The sequence below is a fragment of the Epinephelus fuscoguttatus genome, linkage group LG1 (assembly GCF_011397635.1).
Source record: "Epinephelus fuscoguttatus linkage group LG1, E.fuscoguttatus.final_Chr_v1".
NCBI lineage: Eukaryota > Metazoa > Chordata > Actinopteri > Perciformes > Serranidae > Epinephelus > Epinephelus fuscoguttatus.
The window spans coordinates 36,889,548-36,917,446 of NC_064752.1; the positions used below are offsets into that span (position 1 = coordinate 36,889,548).

At 41.3% G+C, this 27,899-nt stretch overlaps 1 protein-coding gene and 1 non-coding gene across 2 annotated transcripts in view; one reads left to right on the forward strand and one right to left on the reverse strand.

The window, feature by feature from the left end:
- Positions 1-27,899, reverse strand: part of foxp4 (forkhead box P4) — a 257,342-nt gene that overhangs the window by 144,606 nt on the left and 84,837 nt on the right. Inside the window, exon 2 of the mRNA XM_049580580.1 lies at positions 25,247-25,354. The gene's annotated coding sequence lies outside the window, so the exon portion shown is untranslated. The remainder of the gene's footprint in view (positions 1-25,246; positions 25,355-27,899) is intronic.
- Positions 1,860-1,932, forward strand: trnaf-gaa (transfer RNA phenylalanine (anticodon GAA)). Its single transcript has one exon. It is a non-coding gene; the product is annotated as a tRNA-Phe (tRNA).

Sequence of the window (27,899 nt, forward strand, 5' to 3'; positions counted from 1 at the left end):
ATGCATCCTTGATTACAATGGTCGTGATGGAAATCAGTGGAAACGTGGGCTGATTGGCTTGATAGCACCAAGGTTCCAATAGTCCTGTATGGTACCAGTTCAAGATCCAGAGCTGATGTGGTGGAAAATGGGTAACAGTGAACTAGGAACATGTGCTTGCTTCTTCACTGTAATACTGCTAAATTATGTAAGGGTGTTTTACCACTTATTCTTGTTTCAGGAAAGAGAACAACCTTCAACTCAGTCTCTACAGCAAGTTCTGTTGAATTCTGGTATGTTTGTCAGCAGTTTTCTCTCTCCAGTAAAAGATACTATTCAGCCAGAGGGAAATGGGATTATTAAAGGAGTCCTCCAGTAGACTCAACAGGTAGGAGCCAAAGTTAGCACTTCAGTATTAGAGCTCTTTATGCCTCTCTTCTGCTTTCAAGCTGACAGAGCACACATAGGAGGCATGGAGACAAAAAAAATCTCCATTAACAGGAGGAAAGACACTACATTTTAGGTTACAATCAGCTTGTTTGCAGTTGATTCAAAAACAAGAGACAGGTTTCTCATTTAGTTAATTATAACCATTGTTCCATGAGGGACATTGCATGAAGGTCTCACTTAAGCCCCTTTCCAACTGGACACTGGACAAAAAAAGCCACTAACATCTAGCTTTTCTCTTCGGTGGATCAGGTTACAATCTGCATTCATTGCTGGTAAAATTTAATTTATCAACAGGCTCGGCACCCGGGATGGATTAATTTTTCTGGAACAATGCAATGACGCACCACCACATATGTCATCTGTCTCCGTCAAAGTGCAATTGAACATCGTTCCAAATTAGTCAGTGCCGAGTTTGAAAGAGAGACTCAAGTAACAGATCTAACATAACATTTTCACTGGCCTCTGTGCTACTTTCTAGCAGTCACTTACCCTGATTTCAGGCGCATTCGTGACACTGAACATCACACAACAGTAAAAAAACAAAACAAAACAAAAAAACAGAAAGGCATCTATTGCCATTTTCCCACATTAAAATACCTCAATCTAGTACTAATTTTGGTGCACTGCACCAATGTGCTGCAGTCATTGTCACTGCCAACTCCCACCATTAGCAACTGCTGTTACTGTTACTGCTTTAGCCTCTTTTCACTCTGCACCTCTGCAAAGAGCTTCATTGGTTGGGCGTAAGGTGGCCCTTTGTGAAAAAACACAGCCCCCTCATTCATTTGAATGTGTCCCCCCAGTCAATGCAGTTGGGGTACCAATGCAGACCCCAATGCGATGTTATGCTGCACAGTCCTGCGCTGTTCTGTCATATATGTGCAAACAGTCAGTCCTGGTAAATCACTTTGTATCATGACCAGCAGTGTTTACCTGGTGGTCATTGCAACAAAAGATTCATTAATTGCATGGTACTTTTGTTGTAAAATCCTGTCTTACAGTATTATAAACCTGAGGTCTCTACGATGTCTTGCTGGTAGTTGAATGAACACAGCTCCACCAATGCAGACGCTTGCATTATTTTAATATACGGCTGTTTTCAGTTGGATGCCCATTAACTGGTGTGGAGGTTTATCATATCCCCCACAGAATTTGATTTGATTTTACTTTATTGTTAAACAAATTTCTGAAATTTGTCTTGTGTCCCAGGATGTACACTGTTCCACATAAATTCAGAAAATACAAAAATACATAATAAAATTTAACCAAACAATAAAACCACACTACAAATGCTACAACTGTCATCAGACATCACGAAGAGTGGATGCTGTGCAAAAAATTATTCATCTCAGATTACATTCAGTGTTTGACCCAGGTCAACTTCTACTTAGATCTGTGACTCTGATTTGAATACCAGAAATCAATTGTGTGCCGAAATAGCTCAGTTGGGAGAGCGTTAGACTGAAGATCTAAAGGTCCCTGGTTCGATCCCGGGTTTCGGCAGCACTTGGGGGTCCTTTTGGGGTGGTAGCAGCTCACAGTGCAAGGACTTCATTTGGTTAGCGTAGCTGAAGAGGTGCAAAGTCATCACCTTAAGCCCTGAACCCTCAACTGCTCAGGTCTGACTATGCAGCATTTTATAGGGCGTGTACGTGCGTGTGTGTGTACTGTACGTGTATAGATGAAAAAAAAAAAAAAAGAATTTCCCTCAGAGGGATTGATAAAGTACTTTCTCTTCTATCTTCTTGAAACACCTTTGCCATGGACTGACCTCTGTTTTAATTCTACGTGAATGAACAGCAGTATTTATAACTGTACAGTAAAACTATTCTTTTTAAAATGGCCATGTGTGCTTACATTATGTTTTCTTCATTTTTTTTTTCTGTCACCACAGCTTCTAAAAGCACCTCTGTTGAACAGTCAGCCAGTGTCACACATCCACTGTTTCATGCCAGTACTTAAATGCAACACACACAGGTTTACAGACACAAAGCAATCTGCATTCCAGTTTTGGTTTTTCCATTTTCAGTCCAACTGTATTCATAAGCGCAGGGGGCCTGGCTTCACGACAAAGAGCCTGACCAGAATGTGACATACTTTGCCTTGCTGGAAAATCAGCTTGTTGTTACAGAGGTGGTCCACGTCAAAGCATTTTATAACATTAAGTCATTGCAGTCTGTCACACTATTTCTGCAATATTTTTCTTTTTTTGTGCAGATTTATATATTTGTTTAACATACTAGAGATGTTTTATAATAAGAGATTTTTTCATTTGGGCTGTAAAAATGCAGAGAATATACAATGCAGTAAATATCTGTATTTGAAAAAAATCTCCAAAAAATAACTGAAGTTTTTCTTCTTTTTAAGTCATTTGACGTAATTTTTTGGCAACTGTTGCAGTGGTCTTTAGTCATAAGTAAATAGAAGCAAGCAGGAAGGGTCCTTCAAAAATGTTTGCGAACCAACCAGGTAAAAGGATTATTCAATGCCAACCATTGTTTGCAGGTATTCAGTGTTGTTCAGTGTGTTCTTGATTTTCTTTAGTCCTCAGTCATGGCATTTGACTGAGGACTGAGCACTTTGTGATTACTGTGATAAAACCATTTACCAAGTGTACATGTCTGCTTTTCATGGCCATGTAAATGTGAAAAAAATACGTAGTGTTGACTCAGTTTGAATTCAAAAAATCTTGCCAAAAAATATATTCCACCCCTTCCCTCCTACAGTTAACGCTTCTCCATTAACTGACTGTAAGTAATGATGGGTGCACTTCATTCACTTCACATAATATGCAACTTAGGTGTGGTAAAACCACCAATAACCACCAGTATTACACATCAGATGTACAGTAGGGCTGCATTCACACCAAGTCAGGCATTACAGTGAAAACGCCAGTCATGCCATTCATATGAATGTGAGTGGTGTGGAAAAAAGCAGCCTCCTGGGGGCAAAAAGTTTAACAGATTCAGCCTTTGGAGAAACGCAACCAGATGTCACGCTGCAGTGGCCAATCATGGCAATCGGACCAGAAAGAGACCCACAGTCCACCGGAACAAGTTGTAAAGTCTCTTTTTATTGTTAAATATTATAGGGAGTAAAAGAAAAAAGCATATATTAATAGACTGTGTGTACGATCCTACAAAGGGGAGCACTGGCTTTGTTTATGATTAATTATAATCAAAAAGATTTCAACTGATGGTTATTGATATCTTAAGAACAGTCCTGCACTAACACATCCATGAGGGTCTCAATCAAACAGACTGGATTTTCTTTGTGTATTTGAAATCTGGACGTGGAGACAAAACAGACACTGAACTTTGCACATCCCTTATGTACAGCCATTTTGTATTCACTGTTATTCACACTAAATACTGAGGAGGGCAAATTATCTTTCTTTCAGGTTTGGCAGTAGAGTGTGGCTATCCGATCCGAGCCCAACAGGTCCCGACGGGTCCCAACGGTACCTGATGGGTCGGGCCGGGTTCAGTCAAAAATGTATAAATCGTATTTAGGCTCGGGTCAGATTTGGTCAGCTTTCAGAGAAAATGTAGTGTAAAAATAAATAAAATCCTATTGTCTGTCCTGTTTATTGCTTGGGGACTATTATTTACGTGACAACACCTGAACAGAACACATACACACATTGGCTGTTTCTGCTGTTCATCTCTGAAGCTCCAGAGACGATTCTGAGTGCTCTTGCAGTCAGAGGACTGTGTATGTAGCAGCATGTGTGACTGGGTCAGCTGTCTGCGGCAGCGCCAGTAGTTCTGTAGCAGTTCGGTCAGTTCGTGGTTCTCCTGACGGGCCAGAGCACAGAACTGGGCTGCGCACACTTCAACACCCTCTAGCCAAGCTCACAAACCTCCGCCAGGCTCCCACACACTCAGCTGCTCGAGTGACAACAGCTATTATAATTTTAACTGCTGATGACACTGCATAATGTGTATATGTGTTTAAACAATCTACTAAAAGAATAGCACAAATCAGTGCCTTTTTACGGTCATTTACAAGGTGTAACCGGGTTAAATAGCCTGTAACCATAACAACTGTGTGACACAAACTCAGTGCTTTAGTAGGCCAATTAAATAATGTTGGGCTCGGTTCGGTTTCGGACATAACAAAACAGAATGACTGTTGGGTTCGGACAGGTTCGGGTACTTTTCTCTCGGGCTCAGTCAGGTTTGGAGAGAAATATGCGGCCCGTGCTGCATTCTATTTGGCAGAGATCTATCCTCCAACCCAGTGAATATTATCAACCCGTTCCCATTACCAGGTCTTAAAATACCAACACTTTGTCACACCCTTCAGAGTTTTGTAGGGACACACAGGGCGAACTTTAGTTTATCTTTGTGACGCACAGATGAAAAACATTGTAACACATCGTTGATGTTGTGAGATAGTTGAATGTTGAAGCAACAAAATTTCTTGGTTAGGTTTAGAAAAAAGATCACGTTTTGGCCTAAAGTACATTTGTTATGAAACATAACTGTTATACCCTGAGGTCGCCATCAAGGTCATCATGTTTACAGTTTTTCTTAGTATTTCCTGTTTTATTTTGATACTCACCCTTGTCTGCCGTTTCAGGTACTTTATTTCCTGCCCCTGTGTTTCCATCCTGTGTGATTACCTGCCTAGTCCACATGCTGCCCTTTGTCTGTACCAGTTTGCTCTCAGTTGTTTAAGCACATGTTCTAGTCATCTCCTCCTAGTGTCCTCTTGGTTTATGATCTGATATTTTGCTTGACTGTTTTTTCTATGCACCGACCTTTAGTAAAGACCTTTTGTTTCTTGAGTCCTGCAACTGAGTCCTGTCTTTGTTGGTACCAGTCTGACAATAACTTTACGTTATAACAGCACAGACTTATGGTTTCATGTGGGACATGAACTGTGATCTTCTGGGTGAAAGTCCGTTTTTGTTTGACTCATCCACCTCCCTTCCTCCTGCCTTACGTAGACTTTCTCACATTGTAAACTACATCAGTTGCTCTCAGTGTCAAGTATTGCTGCGGTTGGGTTTACACTGGAGTTAGTTGGAATTTCTGTGCGTCTCATAAAAACGCCAAAGGGGACCTTTTGTGTTGATATCAAACTCTGAGGGGCGTAACAAAGCATCAATATCTGACGACCTGGGAATGAGAACAGGCTGGTATTATGCAGCTGGTCTATTACAGTTATTTAGAGGAATTCATTTCCCTAGATTCTACCTTTCACCGTCAACTATACAATCAATATAGATACATGCATAATGCAAACCAAATGTTAACCGTACTTAACCATTAGCCATCAGTCACACTGTAGATTGCAGCTACAAGCACACACTGCGTGGGAGAACATTACTCAGCACTTATAAAATCTTAGGGATGTAATGATACCAGAAACTCATGATACGATATTATCACAATAAAAAGTCCACGATACGATATATATCATGATATTTATACAAGGGGAAAAAAAGAGAACATTTATTGTTAAAAATAGCTATTTTATTCAAAAATAGTGCATGTACACTGTACAGCATGTTATTTTTAACTTGGAAGCGTATCATAAACAAATCAACACACAGTTGAACATGTGCTTTCATTTCCCCCCTATTACTGCTAGGCAGGCAGACATTAAAGTGCCATAACAAAGTCATGTCAATTAAAACTATAGTGACAGAATATGAAAATGGAAACATTCAGTATTTTTTAACCTACTCTGAACAAAAGTAGTGTAGTACTATTATTAGAAAGTCATCTGAATGACATCAAATTATGAGGATAGAGTAGTCTTAATATTCATCAAATATACAGAACTTAGAACAATCAGACCCTGCAACAACAACAAAATTAACAAATTAGAAATAATGTAAACTCAATAACACACAATCCCTCACTCACAGATACACAGAGAGAGAGAGAGAGAGAGAGACAGAGAGAGAGAGAGGTGGGTAGAGATGTGTGTAAAAGAAAACCAAAATAAATAAAGCCCAGCCATTTCCCTGGAAGTCATAGAAAAACTCAAAAAAAACCACATTCACTCAGTTTGTTCACGCCAGGTTGACAATCTTGACATCATGGAGACGCTAACACTTTCTCAGAACAGGAGATGAGGAGAGGAAAGCTCTGGTCCTGCGCTTTCATGTGATACGTGTTGCATTTCTGTGCGACCCTGCATTCGTGAGTAATCCATCCAAAAGTAATGTGTGTGCAAAGCTGTATGAAAGCTTTGTTATACATTATTTTAGTGTAACTTTATCATTTTTTTTTCGCTGTGAAAACATTGGCCTACCGACAAGTGCTTGGTCTTGTCGGAAAGCCGCGATTCCGCTGTTTCACATGATATGTGTGGCTTCTTGCTATGACGGATGGTCGTGGAGAAAATCCACAGAGAATAACAATCAATCTCCTTTCTTCTATTCGCTGTTTCCTCCGGTCATGCACGGGTCAGAGTAGGAGGCTGAGAGGCTGAGCTGCACGAGTCTGCTCTCACCTGCGCGCGCAGTTGCATGCAAAGGATTATGGGGAATGTAGTCGCACAGTCATATTACCGCCTCTGTAGGAGAACGCAGCTATATAACTACCGTGGCATTCCCACGACGGTATCGAGAATTTATTTTATTGAGACACCGTGAAATTCGAGATATCGTTACATGCCTATAAAATCCATAAATTCCATGTTCGTTGACTTGACCAACCACAAGCACATGCAAAAGGTTGTTTGGGCTAATTTTACTCGTACAGTATAGAATGTACATAAAAGATCCTGGACCCAGATGCCCTATTCATAGTGACAACCAAGAAAAACAGGAGAATGCTCACCAAGAAGTAAAAGAAGTTATTGTTGTGTCGTAGCAGTGTGTGAAAATACACCTTTATAGTATGAAATACGCTGAGACTTTTACTATTAATACAGTAATGTTAGACCTTCCTGACCTGTTTCTAGCTTACAATCGCTCATGATCATCCCTTGAGAGGCTGATGCTGTTTCTGAGGCTGAAAGCACGACACACAGCTAAAGCTGGTTAATATAACCACAGAATTAAATTGCAGTAATTTTACATTATGTATACAGTTTGATCATTTGGAGAAAATGTTTCAAAGAAACTCCTCAAGTCATAAACAACTTTCAGTGGGTGCAATGAGACAAGCCCATTTTTGAGTCTCTAAATGCAGCACTGCAAAATTTTTCCACTCCTTTCATCACAAGGTCAAGTAGTTTGAGCACAAACAATGGCTACAGCCTCACAGCAAACTCATAAAGTAGCACTGCGCACAGATTCTCTCTCTTTGTACTTCGTTATTGCGGAGTGTGTGTGTATGTGCTTGTGTGCCTGTGAGAGAGACTGTGCTCTTTGTGTCTGTATCTTTGTGTCTCTCTCTATCCTTTTAAGACATTGATTTCTCCTTACGACGGACAGAAGGCTCTAAAAGGGGACAAAGATGGAGTGATGAATGGCTGCTGTCCTCAAGAGGGATGCTTGTTTTCTCGTCTCTCTTTGATGAGGTCACAGACAAGACACTGGGTCACAGGTCATGGAGCCATATAGATTGACATCAAAAAAACACACAAGAAAATCACTTTACTCTGTTCAGTAGGTCTCCCGCTGCAATTACTTATAAATTGCTGCCGCTAACCATGTCAACCTTCACATAAACTCTAATTTACTCACATATATAGTCTAACACACACACACACACACACACACACACACAGAGTATATACACGCATCTATATACAGAGACAGACAAAAGCACAGACTGCACGCATTGAAAGAAAAAGCTGGCAACGAGCATCATTCCACAGCATAATGTACTGTCTCACTGTGCATACTGGTGTGTACTGTATATCCTTGAAATCCCCACATATCAGTGTGTGTGCATGTGTTTGTGTGTGTGCATCTAGGGGTCAGAGGTCAGTGAGTGAGGGGCTGGGGAATGCTCATGGAGCACACAACCAAATTCCAGCCAAACAAAGCTCTATCTGTGTTTTCTACAACGAGGCTTTGGGACACACTGAAAGGTGAAAACATTGGCCTCTGTCTGGATGACTGCATGTCACATCCATGTTCCTCTCTCCCATTGTCTTTACTGCTCTTTTGCTTTTAGAAATGCTTCTTGGTATAACAAAAAACTGCTCCTCTTCTCATTCATATTCACACATTCAAATTGTATCCTCTTCATCAATCTATTCCCATTTTCCTTCCACATCAGTCTAAGTGTCTGCCCCATTGCAGGCTTGTTAGGGCAGCCGGGTGTTTACGAGCTGGGGCGCTGTGTCTGTGTGTGCATGCTTTTGTGTCTGCATGAGTGTGTTTGTGTGTGAAATGTTTGGGCGCATATCTGTGTGTATGTGTGTGTGGCCCTGCTGTGGAACGCAGAGGTCAAGAGGAGCTGACCTCCCCTGAGGCCTGAATGTGGCGAGAAGAGGGAGGAGAGAGGTGAGACCCTTAGACACAAACACACACAAACAAACACACATTCATACACACTCATGCATTAAATGAGTCTTTTTCTACACATAGGTTTTATTTTGTTGTTTATAGCGGTTATTGACAATTTACTCATGAGGACATTATTCTAATGAGAGCAGAAGTCAGTCATTTACCTTGTGTAAAGGTTCAGTAGGTGACTTTTATAAAAATAACTCTGATATATTTGCTTAAACTGTAAATATACGTATGCTTATAATAGTATAAGACAGACAGTCTGGCTCCTCCTTGTGCTCCTAATGGCATTTGCAAGAATCCACCATACCTAAACGAAAACAACATATCAGAGGCAGGAGGAGTCTCTTAAGGCCCTTTTACACATGCACTACAAACCTGAAATTATCTAGACATTACCTAGAGGAGCTGTATGTGAGAACGCAAATGTCCAAATCAGCTGGTTCAGAAATTAAACAGCCTTTTTACTACCAGCTCCCTAGTGCAAAGTCAGTGTAATATCTGGTATAACCCATGTTTGAATAGAGCAGGTAACTGTCGGGAGAATTCACAGCAAGCAAGTGCATGTATTGATGACATTTCTATCATGAGGCTTGCACAAAACAACACAAAACAAACATCCAAGGGCGAAGAAGAAGAAGAAGGGTCATTTACACAAAGATGGCAATGAAAATGTCTAATTGAGAGATGATGAGATTCGGGAACTTGTGTTGGTAAGGGTTGAAGCCGAAATCGTCTGTTGTGTATGACCAAATTACAAACTGGCTACAGGATCGTGGTGTAACTGACCCTTCGCTAAGTCCCGCCCCTGGACGCAGACTGGCCAATCATAATGTAGCAATGGACTGGCTCAGACCAGGGTCCGACAACAACACAGCAGTGCTCCATTGACTCTAATGCAATAGTTTCAGATTTCCTTCATTTTTAGGCTGGTTTTGTGGATTTGGAGCTAAATGTTGCATGTATTACTGAGACTGGAGAGGTTGGAAAAAGATAAGCGTTTCTTCCCTGTTCCAAAACCAAAACCAAACCCTGAAAAGTGTAGGGTTAGCTAGCTAGCTACTGAAGATATAGCCTACTGAATGTATACACATGCTGCTTTTGCTTTTAATGATTACAACAGTGAAACAAAGACCGACCCTGCTGTACAGGAACCAGTGAAGGGAAGCAGGGTTCTTTGCTGATATTTATCAGCTGTGTGTCAGCTGGGCGCTGGCAGTGGCACGGGGGTGAAGCCAAACACCGTTCATCTGCACACACTGCGATGCCACACAGCTGGTTCAATATTGCAAAGTTTCCCTTTATATTCATTGTCTTGTGTGGCAATCAGCAGTGATGTGGTGGTTCACTTTTACACTGTGATCTGTAGCCTATAGTTCGGCTTTAGCTTCTAACTGTTTTTGGCTTTTTAACCTGTTGTTGCTGTCAATTTAACATCCTGGATATATCCTTCAAATACAGACTGTATCTGTCTGATTCTCTCTGGAATCACTATTTTATAACTCCAAAAACATGTTATCATTTCTTCACGGAGTGCAGTTAGTGCTTACTCCGACAGCTTGTCAGACCATCACAAAGGGGTGGGGCTTAGCGTAAGGTCAATTCATGTAATGTCCTGCCTCCTGGATGCTCTACCCAGGTGCCATCAATTGCCATAAACCAAGTGCAGGACGACAACATTGTCTGCCTTCTTGACTCCTCTTGGCTCTGATTGGTTGTTTTTGTTCAGGAGCAGTGGATTCTTGCAAATGCCATTAGGAGCACTCGACGGAACCACAGGATCTTGATTTTTTCACAGATTATCTGTCACATGTACTACTGTCAGGATCTAGTGACAGTTTCAGCAAATATGACACAAAGTTATTTTCATAAAAGTTACCTACTGAACCTTTAACCACAGTGATATTAATGTTTTAATTTGCCCACACTGCCCTTTAGGGCTTGATAATCTTTGTTCCTAACGTCCATATCATTTTTTTTTTTTTGGATAGTAGTTATGAATGAGGGATTGTTTAGAATTTGTGTGATTGTCTGACCTGTTGCTTACCCTATTGTGAGTATGGTTTCAAAGCTGTGTCAAGAGGTGGTCAATACATCTCCAGACACTAGCAATGAAATCTAAAATAAAACTGTTGTAACGGATGCCCAGACTACTAAAATAAGACAAAAACAACCCTCTAAACACACAGTCATGCAGCACTTAGACATGTTATGCAGGTGCACACGCACACACCTGCTCTCCTCTTCTTCTCCCTGTTATTGAACTGCTTTTATTCTCTTGGCCTTACATTTTTCCTGCCCCCTCTGCTCCCCTACACTCTTGTCTTTCAGACTAAACAAATGTAACTTGGCTGGGAAACAGCTCTGAATCCAGATGCTGTCTCTCTCTCACTCCCTCATCCTTCACGTCCTGCACAGCCAGCCCCCACCCCACCCCCCCACCCCCCCTTTGCTGACCTTTGCCCCGCCACCCTCCCACCCTCTCTGGCAGACTAGGAGTGCTGCGGCACCTCTCCCCTCTCTCATTCAACAACACTCATTCATCCCCCTCCCCGTCATGAAAGTTGAGAGTTGCTCTTCTTCTCTGGTCAATACACTCTTCTCTTTTAGGGGCTGGCTATTGCTTAACCACTGCACAATTTTGATAACTCTGTTGTCCTAACTTAAAAAAAAAACCTGGAAACGAAAGCAGGACAATGAATGAGGGAGTAACCTAGGCTAAGAGGGACCCTATCACGCTGGCACGCCTCTTCTATTCGTCTACCTTTCATCACTTCAATGGCATACTCCACGTCACTTGAGAATTCAGAGAAGCTATTGTATGTTTTTAAATTGTCAGATTATGACCCAAGTATATCATTTTGGATCACATATCGACAAATCATGCAAGACAGGATCCACACATACATACTGTACTGCACACGCATGTAGGATTAGTGATGACAGGGCCCACCATGAGGGTAGATGTGAGGGTTCGTTTCTGACTGGAAGTGTGGCTTTTCAAACAGGAGTGGGCCCACCACAGGACAGAGGGAGACACACATACACAGAGACAGACAGAGAGAGAGAACTTCTTAAGCCCTGTGGTTATATTTCCCCAGAGCCTACCCCAGCTTTACAACTCCATTAACTGCTCTAGTGCAGATTTTAGCCCGCTTCGGCCCAGATTTGTTCTGAAATAAATCAGAAATGGAGGAAAGGAAAGTCCAAAATGTGGGTCCCTGAGCACCTTTGGTATAATTCCTTCCACTGGCCAAATTGAGGGAGGCCAAATATTAGTACGACTACATGTGCCGCTCCCCACAGCCAAAGCAGGGCCACCCCAAGACGCAGGGCTGCCCGACCGACCTTCCCATTTAAGACTTAAACTTCTTCCTCTTCACCCACTCCTTGAATTTAGCACCACCGGCTTGTGTGTATGGTTTCTGTGTCTTCTCCTTGTGTGTGTGTGTGTGTGTGTGTGTGTGTGTGTGTGTGTGTATGTGCGCGCACAGAGGGGTCTCCAGTGATCCCCTGAACCCCACAGCCAGTCTCATTTCAGCGCTTTTCTAAACATCACCTCTCAAAGCTCATTCCCGAATAAAAGACAACATGGAAAGAAAAACAGGACAGCAGCAGAAAAAGGAGGAAATGTTATTTAAAAGGTACCAGACCGCAGCATTTTCCACTGATATTATATACTCCCTGCCCAATCCAAAATATATACGGGCCGCAGGCCAAGAATGTAAAAATAAAACACATAGACTCAACATCTGGAGCAAACTGAACAAAACCCTCATTTAATCTGCCCTGAATACTGCATTCTACCATTCTACCTCTGGCCTGTCTCACTCACTGACACACACACACGCTCACTCATATGATATCCATGCACATACACACACTTTTTGTCACATGCACACACCGACTGTCCACAGGCCTGCAGACATGAATGATTAAGGAATTTAAATTAGATTTTACATGTACGAACACAAGCCACCCACAGAAAGTCTAACAGCTGATCGTCTTTCAACAGTTTCATTAAAAACACACTTTTCGATCATAATTGGCCTGAATATTTAGAGCGAGTGGCAACATCTGGGGCTGAACAATGAAGCCCGCATGCAAGTGCCAAAAACTGCAGTTCCTCTAATGGCCTCTTGGGGCTAGCTCCAAAGGTGAGTCAATCTCCATAGACACCCACATAAAATGCTCAGCTTCACAGCAGATACAAACATGTACAGCCTGGACTGGTGCAAAAATGACTTTGGTCTCCATAACTACTTTCAAAATTCTTGTCAACTGTACAGGGTATGAATTTTTACACCCATTTACATTTTATTAAGGCTTACAGTTACGCATAATTAAGGGTGTGACCATTTTCAGTGACTTGCTGCCTGTGGGTTGTGTCCTCGGGTTCTCAGTCTGAGCCACCCTTCGCGCCTCCACAGCTCCACCATCTGATCCAAATGTGGTCACATCTGGCTGCAAAAAAACAAGATGGCGACTGCCAAAATGCAGAATCCGAGGCCTCAAAACAGCAAACACAAACCAATGGGTGAGATCACAGTAGCAACATCAATTATTTTATATAGTCCATGATTTAGAGGCATTGGAAGAGAGAGAGAGAGAGAGAGAGAGTGTGTGTGTGTGTGTGTGCTGTTTTTATGCACAATTTGACTTGAAGACCTGAATAAGTTCATAACAAAGCATATAAATATGTTTGAATTGTTTCTACACTTGGCTGAAGTGAAACAATAGTGGATCCATAAACACAAGACGCAACAAAGGCTGAAACAGATTTTTCAAGTAAACACCAATTTCTTCTATTAAATCCAGCAGTGGCGTCAGTGTGTTCCTGCAACCCAGTATTATATTTCCCTTTTCCAACAAAAAGCAGAAAAAAAAATCTGAATAAAAAAATAGCGGCAGAGCAGACAAATTAATTCATGAAAATAACATAAATGCCATATTAGGTCGAAAGCGGCAATGAAATGCCCTGACGTACCAGAGGTACAGACAAGCTTCTGGTGCTCTTTTAATTATGTGCCCTTGTTACACCCTCTTGAGAATATTCAAACAGCACTAGTTGATAGACGTTTTGGAAATTCGCATAAAAATGTGCACAACATTTGGTTGGAAACATACCTAGAGAGAAAGGAGAGGAGAAAAGCATGAGACGAAGGAGAAGTGCATGTGTGTTCGCCTGTCCTTATTTTTCTCTACTTATAAGGATCAGATGTCCTCACAGTGATATTTTGCCACTCCTTATTAATTTGAGGTTAGGATTTCAGTTTAGTGTTAAGATAAAGATTAGTTTAGGGGTTTGGTTTATGGGGTGAATGCAGTCAGTAAAGTCATCCGCAAGTGTGAATGTGTATTTATATGTGTGTCTGTACGTGTGTGGGTCAGCATCCTCTCAGGAGTTCCTACTGGCAGTAGCTGACTGAGCTGAAGAGCGGGCTAAGAGCTGTGTAAGTTGTGGGTTTGATTCCTGCCCAGGCCAGGTGGAGGATGCCAGGCACAGCAAACCACTGGGTACTGCACCTCTGCCAAGACCGTGGACCACTCTCATAAAATGCATTAACCCCTTCAGCTCCACAGGTTTTTTTACTGAGTCCACACAGTTTACAAATGCGTCTTGTGCAGCAGAGCTTTAGTAAAAACCCACAGAGGCTCATTTTATATTCTTTTCAAGCTTAAAAAGTTTCCAAAGATACTTGATAAGTCAAACACTGTCGGGGGTATAAAATGATGCAACAGGAAAAGAACGTTTCCATGCAGCTGTGAAAAAGAAAAAAAAAGTTTCACAAAATAAATGTACTATAAAGTCAATGAAGCACTTACAGGATACACATGTGGTACAGTGTACATTTTTCAGTCTCAATAAATGAGTATATGACTAGGCACTGTTTGGCATATTTTTCAGTTAGACTGTATGCATCCATTCCAGATCATAGGAGGGAAAAATGAACAACGAAATCGATCCTGAAGGCACCTGAAGTGTGATATTATATTCAGCTGAAACCAGATACATAACTGATTAACAGTGTAAGCCAGTGGGCAGGGTGAGAAGTGATGCATTACAAGTAACTTTTTCATGTTCATTTTTTAAAACCATACTTCAAATATATTTTTTAACCAGTATTAACGTTGTACTTCACTACATTTGCCATTTATATCTTTGTTACAACTAGTCTGCTCTAAATGTGGGGATTGAGTGTAGGGGGAGAGCACACGAGGAGCACCTCTGCTGCAGCTGCCAAGTTTCCAGCTGCCTAGAAGAAAAAGAAGCAGTGGTGTAGTGGTAGTTGATGAGGTGGGTGTACTGCTAGGTAGATGGGCTGTTTATCAAGGAGGAAGTGGGTATCCGGTTCCAAACATTCCAATGGCTTCTTGGCTGATAGATAGGTATACTGTAAATGCCCAGAAAAAGACATGGGTATACCCCATATACCTGGATATACCCTTCACTACACTGTTTTTGACCACTATGCAATAATGACGAAGCAAAACTTCATCATGTAACTGTTGATTTTATACCAAAATCAACAGTTACATGATGAAGTGCTTGCTGCACCTCCCCAAACACACTGAGATATCCACTTTTAAAAACTCCTCTTCTACGCTCCACAAGCACATCGAAGTAAGTTGCACATAGGTGAAAATTTAGTGAGCTAGCTAACGTTAGCTACGTTGATGTTTCATTTGTAACAGTAATCCCTGATGTGATGCTAAGAAAGGAAGGGGTAGAGAGGTGGAGATGGAAAGAGTGGGAGATTGTTCATATCTCAGTTGTTCAGTATAGGCCATGCTTAATTGTTTGGTTAGCCTACCTGTTTTACGTCATAAAAGATAAAGTTTTATCAATAAGTTGTGTTTTTTATTATTTTGCACTGACCTGCACACCCTAAAAATATCAAAATGGGAAGTACCTTGTACTTTGAGTAATTTATTAACCAGGCACCTCTTTACTTTTGTTTGAGTAGGTTTCTCAATGGCAATTTTCACTTTTACTTGAGTACAGATTTTCAGTTCTTTCGCTGTTCAAAAATGAATGATATGTCCGTAAGACAAAAAATATTTTTTGGCATTAACTGCTAATTCTGCCTTTACAATGACATGGAAATTTTGTTACTAACTTAAAAAGAGAAAAATAATGTCATTGTGTCTTTGCCTAAAAGCAAGAGCCCACAACTGTTTTATCCTTGAAAGTAAAAGTAATAATTAGACTAGCACCGATTTATCAGCAGTGCTCGGAATTGGGCCGTTTTTCACGTGATTGGCCATGACCTGCGACCAGCCGGTCAGTCTAAAATATACCGATTTAAAACGCCAATCAAATTCACGGGGCGCTGCATGATTGACATCGTGTAACATCAGCGGCGCACACACACGCACATCTCTCAACTCACAGCTTGGGCAATGTGAGGAAGTGAAACATGGACGGCTTCTCACCTTAATCATTCACGCACACACATCAAAAGAGAGAAGAAGAAAGTTGTTAATTGTCCGTGTTAAGCTGAACTGCGGAGCTCTCACTGCTGCACTGCGCCGCTTGAAACTGACGAGGCGCGTGTCTGCCTTGCCGAAGATGCGCGTGTCCGCGCACTTACTGGCAGGCACATCCTGAAGACCTGTGTGAATATTCCACAGGAGATATTTTTACTTTTTTTGTCTATTCAAGAAATTACCCACAAGTGCTATATACCAAGAATTATTATTTTATTTATCCATGTTTTTATTTATGTAGGCCTATGCCTTTTTTACTTATTTATTTTAATACTGTACCTGAAGTTATATTTGAGCAAAAAGGAAAATGTATCTTAACAGGTTAAGAAACATGTCACTGTTTTTGTTTGTTTGTTTGAGATGATTATTGAAAAGCTGGTTGTATCTTGGTTAAAATGTTCTAATAAAGCAAAGATAGAAAATATTGCAGTATCTTGTGTGCTGTAAAGTGGTTTGAAAAAAATGAAATCGGAATCGGCCATCCAAACACTCCGCAAATCGGAAATCGGTATCGGCCCAAGAAATTATAATCGGTGCAAATCTAAATAATATATTATTTTCTGTTGACCTTTGATTACAGACCTGGAGGAGTGTTATAGCATGGTCCCTGATACATTTGTGACCTTAAACACAATTTATTTTTCCTTTTTGCCCTCACACAGACCAGCATACAAAGTAAGGCAGAATGATGAGAGGTAAGGACGACAGTGATCCTACCATTCATGTCAAACTCCACAAACGCACACACAAACATTAAGGTACACTGCAGGGAGAACAAGAGAGACGATAGCGACAGAGCCCAGGAGTCTGCTTACACAGATAGAACTGTCAAGCTTGGTCAAGTTTACAAGCACAAAAAGGTGTGGGTGTGTGTGCGTGTATGTGAATATGAATATGAATGTGTGTGTGTGTGTGTGTATCTGTTTTTTCTCTGTGAGCATCTGATAACCTATAACCTGCAAACTCAATCCAGCTCTGCAGTGACAGCAGAACACAGCATCACATCAAAACCAAACCCCAATGACAGCTGTTTTTATGCACCGCAGGCCACATGCACACACACACACACACACACACACACACACACACACACACACACACACACACACACACATAGGATTAAAGTGTGAATATCAATAACCTTCACCATGAAGAACTAGTTGTAGAGAATGATATCTTGTACCAACTACACTGAACCACCGCAGCTACTTCAACCCTGATTAACCAAACCTGAAACAATAAATTTCTCTACTGACTTTTTCTCTTCCAATCATTCCTCCTCAATGAGCAGAGCACCATCTGTGAGTGGACAGCATGTACTGTATCACATTTTTCTGATCCGTGCAAAACTCTGTCTCTTAGCAGCACACTATGAGCCTGCAGTCATCTACACATGAGGGACCTACAACTGTTTGATCATAACAATGAATGATGAATGCTTTCCCTTCCTTTGTAAATTATCGATGTTCAGGAATGCTTTTTGTTTTAAATGACTTTTGAAAGTCGTGTGAAACCTCTATGAGAAATTAAAAGGTCTAATGTTCGCTCCAGGAGTAAATCTTTTAATCTGATATGGAGGAGAAGCAAATGTTTCCTGTAGAGCTGCAATTTCCAGTAACAATTAATATTTTTGCTTTTATTAAATTTTTATTAGCCATTACATTTACAATGAGAGTTACACATTACACATGTGCAAGACCCAGAATACCAGACGAGTGCCCACACAAAAAGCAAAAATAATAATAATAATAATACAAATTCAGTGTTGCCAATAAACAAAACAGAAATTAAATATGTGAAATATTATGACAACTGAAAGGTTATTAACAAACAGTTGCAGTCATGAATGTACAGGTGAGGTATGCATCCAACCTGGTCTCGCCAAATATCAAAACTACAGTGGCCCTCGGCATCAGACACCCATGCACACTGGCACCCTATGACGCTATGAGACGCACTGGGCTGCAGCATGTTTTAATGCTCTAGGCAACTGCTGTAGTTTTAAGAGTGAGAAAGTCTGCATAGGTCAGGTGGGACAGGTGGTGGCTTGGTCAAACAAACTCTGGACTTTAAAACGTAGTGTGCTAGTATGTATAGTGTAGTGTGTGTGTGATCTATGTCACATGACATATGTGAAGTTTGTCATGTGACATTACATTACGTTAGAAATAACTGGACATGTTTTAAGCTGAACCATGATTTTATTTCTAAACCAGTGGTTCGCAACTGGTGGGTCATGGTCCAAAAGTGGGACGCAGGTTCGTTCTGAATGGACCACAAGTGACTTGCAAACATATCAACTTTGTAAATAACACACCTTATTTTTAAGTTCAGTACATTTCCAGCACAGAGCTTTTATTTTGAAGTGCTGTTTCCTGCTGTATAGTGAATTATTAAACTAGCTTAATGACACGGCCGAATGCAAGTATGACGCTGAATATATTAAACTGTGTGGACCTTTAACTAACAACTACGGAGAAATCTGGATGGCATGGCTGGATCAGTTGGGAACCAATGTTTAAAACCTAACCACATTCTTGTGTTGCCTAAACCTAACAAAGTAAACCTAAAAACACATATTCTTTACCTGTTATAAGTTTATTTTGAAAAGAGACTATATACATCTAATGAGCAGAAATTGTACATCTCCTATTGAAACAGAAGTTTATTTTGAAAAGACACAATGCGTCTAACAAGCGTAAATTGACACACCATCTCCAAGTATCCAAAACTGACACTGGAGGGTTACCTTGCATGTCATATTTTGATGTGTAGGCCACTGACCAAGCATCAGTATTTGATGAGTTGGGAGTGAGAATGATGCATCATCATATTTGTACCCAGTTCATGTTTCATTTCATCTTTTTTTAATTATCGGCCTGTCACTAGGGCTGGGCGATAAATCGATTTTATCGATCAATTCGAATTTGTAGTTTAGGTCGATTTGTTTTAAGGAAAATCGAGTTCCTCTTTAAAATCCACCACCGCCGCTCCCTGCTGGGCTCCCGTAGTTCAGAGTGAGCTCGCCCCTCACCCCCGCGCGCTTAATATACAAACAACATGGCAGCGAGCGGGGAAGAACTCGTTCTCAAGAAAGGGAATGAGTTCTTCAGCGCTTTTATGTGCTCATCTGTGTGTGTGTGTGTGTGTGTGTGTGTGTGTGCGCGTGCGCATGCGGATCAGGGCCGAACTCCTCCGTGCGCGACACAGACGGCAGAGGAAGTGTTAATAAGTGTTACCAACGCCAAGCTGGCAGACCCCCGAACTGCAGTAAAGGGACCTCTGAAGACCATTAGCTCCTTTAGCTTGTGTTAGCTCGTTGTGGCAACAACACATAAACAACGGGACTTTGTCTGCGTTAAAGAACAGCACTTTATTTTCAGCACTGCAGGGATGATGCACAGCCTCTCTCATCAGTGTCTGACTTTTACATAGAGGGAAATAACTCAAAAACAGCATGCAGAACTGCGTAGGCTTCTTCACTGTGGCTGCTCCATGTAAACAACATAGCACATGCCTCACTTTCTTCCTGGGGCGCATCTGTCTGACGTCACACACCACACCTGGCGCACTAACGTCTCATAACTCCTACATCAACTACACACATACACAGCTACACACACACACACACACACACACACACACACACACACACACACACACACACACATCAGGCTCAGCCTGTAACATAAGGCTATTTAGTTTGTTTAATAAAAGGACAAGATATAGACCTGTTCTATAGGAAAGGTAACCTTAAATGACTTCTGTTGTGATCCAATATGATGGTAGGGGAAACACTGCCGTATGATAAGAAAGGGGTCCAGTGGAAAGTGATCACAGATGCAGTCGCCATGTATATTGCAAGAGATATAGTGCCCATATATAGGCTACCGTGGAAAAGCTGGGGTTTATTCACATGCTGAAAGTTTTTCGACCCCAGGTATGTGCTACCAGGCCAATAATATTATTTTTTTGTAAGTAGGAGGGGGAAAAATCGATTTAAATCGTAAATCAGATTTGTTGTGAAAAAATCTGAGATTTTTTTTAGGCCATATCCGCCAGCCCTACCTGTCATGTTTAGGGTTCCTGCCTTTCTTTACAACAACAATAAAATTAAAAAACAAAACACAATGTGTAGGTATCAGTGCCAGGACTGAAATACAGTATATTATTGCATAATTCACAAGTAATGTCCCATGGGTGGAGCTTATAGTTAACACTCTGCTAGGCTTTTGAAAGACTCCCTGTCTTTCTACCCCATACCCTGCTGCTCTCTTCCTACATATCTAATTCAAGTTAAATCTTCACCATCTCTCTCTCTCTCTGTCTCTCTCTCTCTCTCTCTCTCTCTCTCTCTCTCTACCTCCTTTGCTCTCTCTCCTGTCCACCCCTCCTCCTCCGGCTTCAGTTAATTCATGAACAGCATCATGATTGAATATTAATAATTCACATCAGCTCTCCCTGATGACTCATTACAACCCTTCAAATGGAGAGGGAGGGAGAGGGAGACGGGCATACACAGATGAAAATATGAAAGTGCGCACACAGACACAGACACAGACACACACACACACACACATACATACACAGACAGAACTAAAGGTATCAGCCAAACAAAAGTTTTCTTTTTATCTTTTACTAAGTTCCATTTAAAAGTCTGACCTGAGGCTCCAGACAAACATGAACACACATACTTTCACACATAGTAATTCCGTATTTGAACCAGCTAAGGTTGGGGTGTCGGTGTGAGGGTCACGGACAGTGCAATGGAGAGAAACGCAAAACTGAGCAAAGCAGAATTATTAAAGCGGATAAAATCCCTGTGAACAAAAATCTCAGGCTTCAGACCATTCTAAAGAGGCTACTCTGTTTTCAACATTGTCTTCTTTCTTTTAAGAAAAGCTGACATTATGAATTTCCTTATATAGTCATCTGCTCCAGGTACGCTACTGTAAGTGTTCACATTACCCAACCTACACTGCTACATGTAGCTACATGCTGACATCAGGGAAACATGTAATCTTAGTTGCTGATGTTGTAAATTTTTCCCCAATTTCAGATCATATTTTTGTTGGAACATGTCCAGTTGTATTTAGACAATTTTAGTCATGATTGTTCATGGCCGCAAGTGCCGCTTTTCTGCGTTACAGTTGCTCCCTGGCTGCAAGTACACTGCTAATGTACGTGTAGCTACATGCTAACGTCAGGGAAACGTGAACTTGGTTGCCGATGTTGTACTTTTCTCCCCGATTTCGGATCTTATTCCTGCTGGAACATGTCCAGAAGTGTTTAGAAGCTTTTACTGGTGATTTTTCATGGTAGGAAATGCCCCTAATTTCTGTTACATTAGTTGCCCGACCACAATGATGGTACAGAGACACTGCAATTAAGAAAACCCACAAACCTAACAGAGCTGACTGGGCTTCTTCAGGAGGGGGCTTCAAGAGACAGGCACTAAATGGAGCTTCTCAGACAGAGGGTGAATTCAGGTATTACTGCAGTATAAGGAAAGTAAATTGTTTTTTGATCATTAAAGCATGCAAAAGTGTTCCAGTACAAACCTTAAATACAAGTATAAGCCTGAAATTTACCATACTAGGTCCCCTTTAAAGATACTACAAGAAACATTCATCTTTGTGTTGTTTATCGGACTTGAGGACAACAGCTGTAATGTTTCTGTGAGCAACACCACATCATGTCGTAAAGATCTTGATGCTATTGTTCTTTTTTCATATAACCACGTCTTGTAATAGGAGGCCAATTCAGGATGACTGTATCCCACAGTTCTCTCCATCCGTTGAATGCATGACCAAGGGTGACTTCTGTGCCACCACTGTCCCTTTTAGCTTTTTTTTTGTTCTTCAGTCAATTCTTTTTTTTCTCTTTGCTCATCCTGCCCCAGTATCAGTTGTCTCTACAAAATATAACATCAAAAATAAAATTCTCTGAGGAAAAATAATTTCCTTTGTCCTTTTAACTAGCTAATGTACATAGGCTCTTCAGGACTGTGTGCCATAAATCGATTTGTCTGATATTAAAGGCATTTGGTGATGGGCACAAATAATACCTTTTTCAGAAATACTGACTCTTCTCATTGATGGTCTTGTTTGCATATGTAGGTCATAAACATCAGTGTTAAATTGAGATAGTTTTATAACCAGTTAAAAAAAGCTCCTTGTAGTAGCTCTAAAAAGGTCTTTAAAGGTCTTTGACAGTTTTACAAAAAGTGGAAGAGGAGTGCATAAAATGTAACCTTCCCCTTCCGAGTGAAAACAAAAAATAAAAATCGACTTCATTGTATCCGCGTGTCTGTGGGAGTGGGTGCAGGCTTGTATGTGCAAGGACAATATTCACATTAAATCAAGCGACCTCTGGGACCTTGCAAAGTTGTCATAGCAGTAACAGACTGAAGAGGACTCAATAGAGAAAAAAAAAGAAATTTCATGTTCTCCTTGAGTAAAGAGAAAAATGACCGCTGCTGTGCATGTGTTTGTGTAACACGCCGACATACATCAGCAAATGTGATGACAACAATCAAATCAATCAAATATTCTCCCTTTACTTTGCTCTGATAGAAAAACTCATTTTACATGCTATGCTCCCTAAAAGAAAAGCAACACAGGGGGAGGCTATGCTTTGAATCACACACAAAAACATACACGTACACACACACACACAGACACACACACACTGTTGCACAACCATTTAGCCCCATTAGTGGAAAGCAGAGTTGAACACCTTTTAGATTGTGAGGTGTGCGTCGATCGATGGAGGTTAAACCCAGGGTTCAAATATAAACAGCAGGATAAGTCACAATCAATAGCTCCTATCCCCTGGCAACTGGTCAATACATCCACACCCCGACCCAGTCAAAGGAGAGAGACACACACACACACAGAGTCTCTATGTGCCTGTTTTGCGATAAGGATGTTAATTAATATATATGCAGTCACACACACATACACACACACTGCCCTGAGTTGATAACCTGTGAGCAGAGCTGTGGTAACTCAATAGACAGCCGCTCAGATGAAGAAAAAACACAACGGTTCCTATTGATTTTCCTGCCGTGCCGAAATACCTTACGCTGCTTACTCACTTAACAAATGTCTATTCTCACCCACACTAGAAAACGAATATGAGTCACGCACACATGCACATATAAGCCTACATCTAGGGTTACTCAATCAAGGCGATTCCTACATATGATATGAATCCCTGCCATGTCACTAAAAATATTTCCTATCATGCATTCCCTGTCTTTCTGCTGTTATATTGCTTTTTTCTTTTTGCCCTGTAGCAAGCCAGAAACCACACCTCTACAGTAGCGGGCCCAAAGTGCAAGGAGAAGAATATTATTCCTTGTGTGAGCGTGCACGTGTTGACGCTGTGTGTGTGTTCGTTTCAGCGCTAAGCCATAGAGGAGATGGACTCCATATGCAGAGTGTTTTCACAGCCCTGAAGGAAATCATGACCATAGCAGAAAACCCACCAGCTATTTCACTGAGGTCTCATTTGTCTGTGTCTTTGTGTGCGTGCATCTTGTGTGAGGGCATGGTGTGTGTGTGTGTGTGTGTGTGTGTGTGTGTGTGGGCGTGTGTGTGTTATTTGTGTAAGCCTGTGTGTGTTCCATGTGTGATTTTTTTGTTTCTGCATTGGCCCGCACAGCGTATCACGCCCACCTCTCTGCAACCAGCGCAAAATAAAAATATACCTTACTTCCCGTTAACATGTCAGTCCAAGGTTTGGGATGTGTGCACGAGCGTGTGTGTGTTTGTGTATATGCTTCCAAGGGTGATGGGTGGGCGTCACCGGCAGTGTGTCTTTGGTGTGTAACTGCTCATAATAAGGGCTCACCACTCTCCAGACCATTAGAGGTGCTGGACGGCACATATATGGCCCCACACACACACACACACACACACACACACACACACACTAACACTCACATAACGAAAAAATTTGAGTTTATATACAACTTCTGAACTAAAAAAAAAAAGTTGGGACACTGTATTAAATGTATGCTATGATTTGCAAATCCTTTTCAAGAAAATAAGTATTCAACATGTCAAAATTTTCATTACACATATTTTCAGTGCAGCTATTCCCAGGAAATTTTGACCGAACATTGGTATTAACTTAATCAAACTACACTTACAAAGAAATTGTAACATCTGAATCCCACCAAAAAATATTTGCAATAAAGTGGAATAACACAAGAAAAAAGTGAAATTTATTTCATAATTAAAGACGCCTTTGTTCGCAATGCTTCAACATACTTCCTTTATGAACAGCAATAGTGTTCAGAAGGGATTTTGACCCCGTCTTCAACACACACACTCTTAAATATTAAAGATTTTGGGGGCCCATTTGTACACCTTTACAAAGAAATTTTACTCTTAGAACTTCAAGAATTAGAGTCCTCAGTTCCCTCAGTCCCACTGAGTGTTGATGTAACACAGTGGTAAAAATGCCCCTGTCCCAACTTTTTTTGGATGGGTTGTAGGCTTCTAACGAATGAGTGTATATTTACAAACAAACAAACAAACAAAAACAATGAAGTTGATCAGTTTGAACATCAAATATCTTGTCTTTGTATGTTACTAAATTAAATATACGTAGGAAAATATTGCGGATTATTTCAATCTGTTTTTATATTTGTTTGACAAAGCGTCCCAATTTTTTGGAAATCAAGGTGAAGGCTAAATTCAATTAGTGATGATGACGTAAATTAGGTTTAATCTGAGTCTAAGCCTGAGATGACATTATTTACTATTGGGCTATTAAAACATGCATCAATCAAACTGAGAAAAGGAAGGACTTGAAGAGAGAAGGTGATCACTTGTTGATGAACTCTTCCTCTAATGTGGACCCTCAGACAACAGTTTCAGAGTCTCTCACCTTCCTTTTGTTCTTTGTACAACTTGTCCCAGCTATCAGACACAGCCATCGTGGGAGAACATCCTCATCCGGTTCTCAGTCTTGCCTCAGCGTCCCGCCATTCACCACCTAGACACGAGACCAGAGGAGATTGGTTGATTGTTTCTAATGCAGGCTCTAGCGGGGGCTTTATCACGGCAATAAAGTTGGGAGCCGTGAGTTATCAGTGATGGCAGGCCAGCTAATACAGCTAAGCCTGAGCCGGGCTAATCATTTACAGCAGTGGTCTAAGCAGGGCGCACCGCTCTTTCAGCCCACTAGCGTTGTAAGCCTGATTAGTGAGTGAGCGTTTCCTCGTTCGTCGCCTGCCTGTCTGTTTGCTTGTGGGTCTATCTGTGAACAATGAGGCTTTGGGGAAGGAGGTTTGGGAGAGATGCAGAGATGGGCAACTGTGAGAAAGCAGCCAAGAAGAGAGAGTGGATGAAGTGCTGAGGGTAAGACATGAGATGCCAGAGGAGATGGGGCAAAGTGCCAGTGCTGGGCAAATTGGACATAGATTTAGGGTGCAGGTCTGTCGGGGTGCAATGAGTTTTAAAAGTGTACAGATGTGGAGGACAGGTGTGAGATATGAACTTGTCGGAGTGCCAGACGGGAAAAAAACAGGCATCAGTGATTACCTAAAGAGCCATAGACTCAGGAGACAGCCGGTCTTTATGATAGAATCAATAACCATTCATGGTCGGCTGCTCGGGAACCAGCAGTTTTTCCTCTAACGCACACAGATCAATACAGGTGATTATCAGAGTTAACCCTTCACTCTGACTCTGATCTTTAGTCTCTGGACAGTGAGGCGTTTGGTTCAATATCTTCAGATAACAAGCTGAAGATTCAAACACATACAGCAGATAGAAAAGTGTCGACATTACAGGCATAAGATGTTGGTTGGATATTGTACTCAAAGTGTGTAAAGACAGAATCGGATTGAAAATAGTTTTCCCACTGACACCAAATCCCACAATGACTCTTGCTGAAATTGATTTCAGTTCAGTTCTGCTGTACTTTTATTTTCTTCTTTCTAAATGTAGAAACAGAATAAGGAGTAATTCTTCGCCATTTTTGGACCTGCCTCGCAACATTTGTATGTGGTATTGTGTGTTTTGTATGATGATGCCCCTTGCCCTTGTTTGACTCTATGTCTAAGGTCGACCCCACTCTCTCATTAGCCCTGACCCTCCGCAACCTCCTCTCATCTCCGGTGACATGCAGGTCAAACCAAACACACTAATTATGGAGAATCGGAGGTAGTGCGCATCAATGTTTATGAGCTAAAAAGGGGAAAACAATAATTAAAGCTGGGGTAAACAGTAGGCAGTGACACTGTCTCATAATTCAGTTTTTCTCACCTAATATTTACCATAAGGGGCCGTGTCCACCAGAGCATTCAATTTCCTGAGCCCAGCTTATTTCTTTAATTCTTGAAAATGGGAATGTCACAAATTTACACTACACTACAAATGCCAGCAGCATGACGAAGCACTGAGCGCTGGCATTAGATGGATTTTTTAAAGCACCAAGAGTTGAAAAATGTTCAGCTTTGGGTTAAACACTGCACTCATCACTGTCACTTTTTATCCAGTCTTTAAATGACAGTGAAAGAGGGACAAATACCACAAAGACCAACTGTTACATCTTACATGTACAAGTGCTGAACAACAAAAATGGAGGAGAAATATGTTAATATACTGTATATATTTTAATATATGCTTCCTTTTATGACCCTGACCAGCAGGTTTGTCATCTCTCCATACCTGCTTCAGCCTTCCCTTCATCCAAAGCAAGTACTTACCTTGCACCGACATTTTTACTTCCGAAGATATTCCGTATCATAGCAACCAGATGCAACCAAAGCGTCTCAGCTGAAAAAATGCTGTGCTTCCAAAGCGCTCTCAAACACTCCTAGCTGGACGTTACCCAAGGAGTGCCTGGCGTTTCAGCTGGGGAAAAAAATGCTTTGGTGGACACAAGGCCTAAAGCTTAATGCTACAAGAGGCCCTCTATCAGGTTGTTGAAACTCTGAATACTTTGGTTATCTAACAACAGGTGGGCGGGGGTTAGATTGATATGAAAAAACATGCACACAAACAGACAGTTGCACACATGCATGCACAATCTGCTACACTGTCAAATTTCTAATCCTCCATGCCAACAGTTTGCCCCGTGTCTGCCTCACGGACAGTTATATGTCTGCACTGCCAGAAACACACACACGCAACGTCCAACAGCGCACATCAGAAAACATCTGATTCTCTTTATCACCACTGCTTCTATTTCACACTGATCCAAAATAGACATACTTGGAGAAACACAAACAGATGCACACAGACACACACACACATCCACCTCTGATCCAAAATACCTCCAGAACAAACAGAAAACAATTCCAAGCTTTTTTTTTTTTTTTTCAGTCAGCAAGAGCTCAGCCGGCAGCCAGGCAGAATGAGTTACATGGCAGAATGGAGTGAAAGTAATAGCAATAGGCCTAACCTAATAATACAACCACACTGAACACACACACTGTACATGTGTGCGCACGAATATGGACATTCATGCCGACTCAATAAGCTTCCTAAACCCCTGATGGCGTACTATTGAGTGACACGCGGAGGAACTGAAA